Genomic DNA, 8,348 nt, shown 5'->3' with positions numbered 1-8,348 from the left:
TAATCTAAAAGGTAATTGCTATGGTACGATGATAAATTCATACGTACCGATATATTTAAAATAGGGACAAATAGTAATAAGTCATGTGACATTTTTTTTATATCAGCATTTAATTTTTTTTAAATGTATATTATATCACCACTTTTATTAATATACCTCTTTAATTAAATTAAAATAAAAATATATTTTTATTTAATTTTATAAAAAGTCTTAAACATCCTTTCTTTATTTGATTAGACAAAAATACCCTTTTAAATTAATCAAATTTTAGAATTCAATTAATCCTAATTTTATAGTTTCAAATAATTGAAACAACAAAACAAAAACATATTAAAAAAATAAAAAATCAAAATTGTTCTTCATCTGAGTTCAGCCTCTAAAAGTTTCAGTATTTTTCATCTTCTTCTCTCCTCTTCCCCTTTTGCTCTTGATATAGCACTGGGAATGGGTGAACTTCCAAAGGTATCTTTAAATCCTTGTATAACGAAGTGTCTTGCTAATTTAAACCCTTTTTCCCATCCTCCTCCTTCTTCTCCAACTCGAGCTCCTCCCTCACTCCCGCACTTGCTTCATCCAGCCACCGCCATCAAAGCAACCGCCTTGGTTGCCAATCGTCTCTGGCGCTGTACGAACTTTGAAGCCACCGTCATCGCCGCAACTGGTCTCACCTCGTTCCTCCATCGCGCAACCACTGTCCCGCCACGCCGCCTCTGTTCCACCGCGTCAGCCCCACCGTCGTGCTCCTTATCCCGCTCTATGCTCTATCTTGAAGGATCTAGTTCGTTCCTTAATTGATTGAGCAAGTAAGTACATTTATCTTCCCCCTTGACTAAGCCTGGTCGAGTTGGATTTTTCACGACGATACTACAATCTCTGCTCTCTTTAGAAGTTTATTTTTTTTATTTTTTTAACTGTAATTGTTATTTTAAACTTTTAATTAGTTAGTTAATATATAAATTTTCATTTTGCTTCTTCAATTGTTGTTATCATTAGTCATTACTGTGATTTAGGATTGTTAATGATCTTGAATATTAATTCTGATATGCAAGGGTTCTGAGAATGGTGACATTGTGAACTATGCAACTGTGGTCAGAGAAGTGAAAGCATATTTGAAGAAAGATGTTGCAGCAAAGGAATTGCAGTCACATATTGCTGCATTTCCTGTATCTGCTCAGGAGAAGATGAATGCACTTCTTGAAGGATTATTTGATGGCGTCGAAAAAGTGTTTGGAAAAGAAGCTACCAAGAGGAAGAATCACCTTGCTGGTGCAGTTGCTGGAGATGACGAGGGATCGCAGCTGTTATTGCTCAATGCTGCTGAGGAGTTCTGTTACAAGAAAGGTAGCAATGAGTTGAATGAGGTTGCACTTATTCTGAAAGCCCTCTATGATGTTGATTCGGTGGAGGAAGAGCACGTCGTGCATTGGTATTCAAAGGGACTGAAAGGTGATATTGTGATAAGAAGGACTCTCAGGTATGGAAGAATGCTCAACCATTCATTGATTGGCTTTGGAATGCTGAATCAGAATCGGAGGAAGAATGAGAAAAGTTTGTGCTCAGTTATTGAATGGAATTGCCTCAGTTATTGAATTAGTGGAACCACATATTCAAGGGTTTAATGTGGATTCCAGTGTTTCTTTTAAGGATTTTCGTTTGTTGAATTGGTTTCTCTCTTAGAGATAAATCAGAATCAGAATGCTGTCCATCTAGGAGGGTTAAACTGGTTAGCTATATGTTATAGAACTCTGGTTTTGGTCATTTCTACTTTTCCTGTATAATACTTAAGTGGTTCTTGATGTTTTAAATGGCTTGTACTTGCTTCTTAAGCAAAACCATGAGATATAAATATAACACTGATGTTAGTTTTGTATTGTTGCTTATTAGTCTTAGGCATTGCCATATTTGAAAGGAGATAAAAATACAAACATGGAGAAGTGAAAGTAGTTGTAAAATTGATAGCTTTATTCTCGAATAACAAGATGGGAGGGAGGCATCATTTTATTCTCCAATTGACAGCTTTTTCACCTTTACAATTGTGATATTACACTTCTTTCTTGTAACTCCGAAATTGAAGATCAGTTTTTGTAAGATATAACCGCTGATCTTGTAGTATAATTCACCCGTAAAAGTAACATGCTCCTTTTTAAGTATTATATTTTATCCAAAATGATTTACAAAAATTAAATGGATTGCTTACATAAATGTCAATAGGTAGTTATTAGCTATCAAATAAGTATCGATCCTTCATTGCCATTATCGCTGAAACCGGCAACATCTCACACTAAAAAGATAAATCTTCATCTCATAATTTTTGTTGAAAAATAATTCACAAATAAATGTTTTGAATATGTAATTTACTCGCATCAACCAAATGAAATTCATCTACCATATCCTGGAGGGCACCAGATCTGATGGTCTCATTTAAGATTTCAAAAAAGCCCTCCTCAAGTTCCATTGTATATAGTAGCCACTCCTACATACAAAATTTGCGTAGAATTTTAGAATTTCGTCTCAATTATAGATACATTTGGTGCTCTGTGATTTCAATGCTTTGTTTATATGATTTACAATAGGAATATTGGATCCTTTGGTGGGATTGACCCACGTAAATAACTCTATATCTCTATCATAGGGTAAAAGATTTTATGGTAATTGTTGTACTTGCATGCAATATATGAATGTCCGCTGTTCATGATCTAAGCCGAGGAACTTCCAACCGTGCAATAGCACTGTCAGCAAATCAATAAATTCAGTTGTTTCCCCGCTTGCCCTGTTTTATTATTCCTATTGATGGTCAAGTTGTTACACACTAGATGTCTAATGTCCATGGTTAATCACAAAACTGATACCATTGATTTTGTAATTTCTTGCTATAATGCTCTCTCCATTCTCCATCGTCGCAGCCACTGGCTCATGCAAATTGTACTACAATTCACTTCAACCAAAACTTAAATCCTAAATGAGAATACCAAAGCTTCAAACCAGGTGAACATTCTGCAATTAGATAAGCACAAAAGCTTTAAGCGCTTATTAAAACAGGTGAAGAATTAATCCAAAGCACATAAGACCAACGAAGATAAGATCAAGTTTCAAAAGCGAAACCCTCTCTATAAACTACTTGTTCCTTCCACAAGAAGCATCAAGCCCGCATAATGCAGAGTGAACAGAAGCCCTCCAATGAATGTTCCATAGCTTTTTGCTGAATTTCCTATATTGTGACCTTGCAATATACATCACCAACCTCCATTAAGTTTGACCCATCCTATAGATGGTCGGCTGCAGTTTTAAAAAACAATCACTTGAAATAACAATCACTTGAAATTGAGCATGGATTATGATGAGCGGATAATTTATACGCTTTTTGGCATTATTTTTAGTATGTTTTAGTTAGTTTTTAGTATATTTTTATTAGATTTTAGTTAAAATTCACTTTTCTGGACTTTACTATGAGTTTGTGTATTTTTCTGTGATTTCAGGTATTTTCTGGCTGAAATTGAGGGACATGAGCAAAAATCTGATTCAGAGGCTGAAAAGGGCTGCAGATGCTGTTGGATTCTGACCTCCCTGCACTCGAAGTGAGTTTTCTGGAGCTACCGAAGCCCAATTGGCGCGCTCTCAACGGCGTTGAAAAGTAGACATTCTGGGCTTTCCAGCAATGTATAATAGTTTATACTTTGCCCAAGATTTGATGGCCCAAACCGGCATTCCAAATCAGCTCAAGAATGCCCGGCGTTAAACGCTGGAACTGGCACAAGAATGAGAGTTAAACGCCCAAACTGGCACAAAAGCTGGCGTTTAACTCCAAGAAAAGTCTCTACATATGAAAGCTTCAATGCTCAGCCCAAGCACACACCAAGTGGGCGCGGAAGCAGATTTTTATGTCATTTACTCATTTCTGTAAACCCTAGGCTACTAGTTCTCTACAAATAGGACCTTTTTCTATTGTATTATCTATCTTTTGATCATTTTTTATCTTAGGATCATCTTTGGATGTCTAGTTCTTAGATCATTGGGAGGCTGGCCATGCAGCCATGCCTAGACCTTGTTCTTATGTATTTTCAACAGTGGAGTTTCTACACACCATAGATTAAGGTGTGGAGCTCTGCTGTACCTCGAGTATTAATGCAATTACTATTGTTCTTCTATTCAATTCAGCTTGTTCTTGTTCTAAGATATCACTTGTTCCTTAACTTGATGAATATGATGATCCGTGACACTCATCATCATTCTCACCTATGATCGTGTGCCTGACAACCACCTCCATTCTACCTTAGATTGAGTGGATATCTCTTGGATCCCTTAATCGGAATCTTCGTGGTATAAGCTAAAATTGATGGTGGCATTCAAGAGAATCCAGAAGGTCTAAACCTTATCTGTGGTATTCTGAGTAGGATTCAATGATTGAATGACTGTGACGAGCTTCAAACTCCTGAAGGCTGGGCGTTAGTCACAGACGCAAAAGAATCAATGGATTCTATTCCAACCTGATTGAGAACCGACAGATGATTAGCCGTGCCGTAACAGGGTGCGTTGAACATTTTCTCTGAGAGGACGGGACTGTAGCCACTGACAACGGTGATGCCCAACATACAGCTTGCTATGGAAAGGAGTAAGAAGGATTGGATGAAGACAGTAGAAAAGCAGAGAGCCGGAAGGGACAAAGCATCTCCATACGCTTATCTGAAATTCTCACCAATGAATTACATAAGTATCCCTATCTTTATCTTATGCTTTATTCATATATCACCTATAACCATTTGAATCTACCTGACTGTGATTTACAAGGTGACCATAGCTTGCTTCATACCAACAATCTCCGTGGGATCGACCCTTACTCGCGTAAGATTTATTACTTGGACGACCCACTGCACTTGCTGGTTAGTTGTGCGAAGTTGTGAAATTATGTTTAGACCATGGTATTGAGCACCAAGTTCTTAGCGCCGTTGCCGGGGATTGTTGAGTTTGGACAACTGACGTTCATCTTGTTGCTTAGATTAGGTATCTTTCTTCAAAGTTCTTAAGAATGAATTCTAGTGTTTCAAGGTTATGTTCTTATCATCACCAAAGCTGATTGATTCTCATCAATTTAGCTCTTGAATGTAATGTCCTGCTGAAGCTTGAATAGCCATGTCTAATTTCTTTAGACTAAAGCTTTAGACTAACAATGCATGATTCCTGGAATTCTCATTAAGAATTTTGATACCTTTATTTTCTTTTCCACTTAATTTTCGAAAAATCCAAAAAAATTATAAAATCAAAAAAACCAAAAATATTGTATGTTTCTTGTTGAGTCTGGAGTCTCATGTTAAGTTTGGTGTCAATTGCATGTTTCTGTTCTTCTTGCATTCATTCATGTGTCTTAAGTGATCTTCACGATGTTCTTGATGATTTCCTTGCTCTGATCTTTGAATTCTCTTGACCTGTGTGTTTTGTTAGTGTCAGTAGTATACAAACTTCTAAGTTTGTTGTCTTGCATGCATTGTTTATTTGATTTTAGTTACATTGTGATTATTCCTCATTATTAAAAATCCAAAAATATTTTTAATTTGTGTCTTTACAAGTTAATAATACAGAGAATTGAAGATTCAGAACATACAACAGAGGAATTATACAGAAAAAGCTGGACGTTCAACACGCCCAGTGAAGAAGGAAAACTGGCGTTTAAACGCCAGCCAGGGTGCCTGGTTGGGCATTTAACGCCCAAAAGGGTAGTGTTTTGGGCGTTAAACGCCAGGATGGCACAAGAGGGAAGATTCTGTTTTCAATTCAAATTTTTTTTTCAAGTTTTCAAAATCTTTTCAAAATCAAATCTTTTTCAAATCATATCTTTTCAATCATATGTTTTCAAAATCAATTTCTTTCCATTTTCAAAAAAAAATACTTGCTATCAATTAATGATTTGATTCAACATTTCAAGTATGTTGCCTTTTCTGTTGAGAAAGGTTTAATGTCTAAATCATATCTTTTCTTGTTAGTCAAGTCATTAATTTTCAAAATCAAATCTTTTTTTAAATTGTTTTTAAATCATATCTTTTTAATCACATCTTTTTCAAAATAAGTTTTCAATCACATCTTTTTAATTTCTAATTTCAAAATCTTTTTCAAAAATCACTTGATTTCTTTTCCACTCTTAGTTTTCAAAAATCAATTAGTGTTTTTTTTCAAAATGTTTTTAAAATCTTTTACTTAATTTTCGAAAATTTCTTCCCTTCTTCTCACATCCTTCTATTTATGAACTAACACTCCTCCTCAATGCACAATTCGAACTCCATCCTACTTGATAAGTTCGAATTCTTCTACCTCTTCCTTCTAATTTTCTTTTCCTCTGACACCTCAAGGAATCTCTATACTGTGACATAGAGGATTCCATATTTTCTTGTTCTCTTCTCTTTCATATGAGCAGGAGTAAAGACAAAAGCATTCTTGTTGAGGCTGACCCTGAACCTGAAAGGACCTTGAAGCGAAAGCTAAGAGAAGTTAAGGCACAACTCTCTATAGAGGATCTAACAGAAATCTTCAAAGAAGAAGAAGACATGGCAGCCGAAAAAAACAACATTGCCAACAATGCAAGGAAGGTGCTGGGTGACTTTACTGCACCTACTCCCGACTTTTATGGGAGAAGCATCTCTATCCCTGCCATTGGAGTAAACAACTTTGAGTTTAAGCCTCAATTAGTTTCTCTAATGCAACAGAATTGCAAGTTCCATGGACTTCCATTGGAAGATCCTCATCAGTTTTTAGCTGAATTCTTGCAAATCTGTGATACTGTCAAGACTAATGGGGTTGACCCTGAGGTCTACAGACTTATGCTATTCCCTTTTACTGTAAGAGACAGAGTTAGGATATGGTTGGACTCACAACCTAAAGAAAGCCTGAACTCTTAAGAAAAGCTAGTCAATGCCTTCTTGGCAAAGTTCTTTCCACCTCAAAAATTGAGTAAGCTTAGAGTGGAAGTCTAAACCTTCAGACAGAAGGAAGGAGAGTCCCTCTATGAAGCTTGGGAAAGATACAAACAATTGATCAGAAAGTGTCCCTCTGATATGCTTTCTGAATGGAGCATCATAGGTATCTTCTATGATGGTCTGTCTGAACTGTCCAAGATGTCATTAGACAGCTCTACTGGAGAATCCCTTCATCTGAAGAAGACGCTTGCAGAAGCTCAAGAGCTCATTGAAATGGTTGCAAATAACCAATTCATGTACACTTCTGAAAGGAATCTTGTGAACAATGGGACGAATCAGAAGAAAGGAATTCTTGAGATTGATACTCTGAATGCCATATTGGCTCAGAACAAAATATTGACTCAGCAAGTCAATATGGTTTCTCAAAGTCTGTCTGGAATGCAAGCTGCACCAGGCAGTACTAAGGATGCTTCATCTGAAGAAGAAGTTTGTGATCCTGAGAATCCTTCAATGGAAGAGGTGAATTACATGGGAGAACCCTATGGAAACACCTATAATTCTTCATGGAGAAATCATCCAAATTTCTCATGGAAGGATCAACAGAGACCTCAACAAGGTTTCAACAACAATAATGGTGGAAGAAACAGGTTTAGCAATCCCACATGGCCGAACTTGGAGAGGAGGAAGAGGCAGTGATCGCCACTGAGGAAGACCTCAATGGACGTCCACTGGCCTCCAATGAGTTCCCTAATAAGGAACCATGGGAATCTAAGGCTCATAATGAGACCATAGAGATTCCATTGGATTTACTTCTGCCTTTCATGAGCTCTGATGAGTATTCTTCCTCTGAAGAGGATGAGTATGTCACTGAAGAGCAAGTTGCCAAGTACCTTGGAGCAATCATGAAGCTAAATGACAAGTTATTTGGTAATAAGACTTAGGAGAACGAACCCCCTTTGCTCACCAAAGAACTGGATGACTTGTCTAGGCAGAAATTACCTCAAAAGAGACAAGATCCTAGGAAGTTTTCAATACCTTGTACCATAGGCACCATGACCTTTAAGAAGGCTCTGTGTGACCTAGGGTCAAGCATAAACCTCATGCCTCTCTCTGTAATGGAGAAGCTAGGGATCTTTGAGGTACAAGCTGCAAGAATCTCACTAGAGATGGCAGACAATTCAAGAAAACAAGCTTATGGACTTTTAGAGGATGTTCTGGTAAAGATTGAAGACCATTACATCCCTGCTGATTTCATAGTCCTAGAGACTGGGAAGTGCATGGATGAATCCATCATCCTTGACAGACCCTTCCTAGCCACAACAAAGGTTGTAATTGATGTGGACAGAGGAGAATTGATCATTCAACTGAATGAAGAATCCTTTGTGTTTAAGGCTCAAGGATATCCCTCTGTCACCATGGAGAGGAAGCATGAAGAGCTTCTCTCAA

At 37.1% G+C, this 8,348-nt stretch overlaps 1 non-coding gene and 1 pseudogene across 1 annotated transcript; one reads left to right on the top strand and one right to left on the bottom strand.

Annotated features, from left to right (window-relative positions):
- The first annotated feature begins 444 nt into the window (after nt 1–444).
- On the top strand, nt 445–1,543 carry LOC107458665 (eukaryotic translation initiation factor 5-like; annotated as a pseudogene).
- A 5,395-nt stretch (nt 1,544–6,938) lies between these two features.
- On the bottom strand, nt 6,939–7,046 carry LOC127740836 (small nucleolar RNA R71). Its single transcript, XR_008001692.1, has one exon. It is a non-coding gene; the product is annotated as a small nucleolar RNA R71 (small nucleolar RNA).
- Nucleotides 7,047–8,348: the final 1,302 nt, after the last annotated feature.

This window comes from Arachis duranensis, chromosome 7, assembly GCF_000817695.3.
Source record: "Arachis duranensis cultivar V14167 chromosome 7, aradu.V14167.gnm2.J7QH, whole genome shotgun sequence".
Classification (NCBI taxonomy): domain Eukaryota; kingdom Viridiplantae; phylum Streptophyta; class Magnoliopsida; order Fabales; family Fabaceae; genus Arachis; species Arachis duranensis.
Note: the sequence above shows the minus strand (reverse complement) of the source record. Positions and strands in the feature narration are given on the sequence as shown.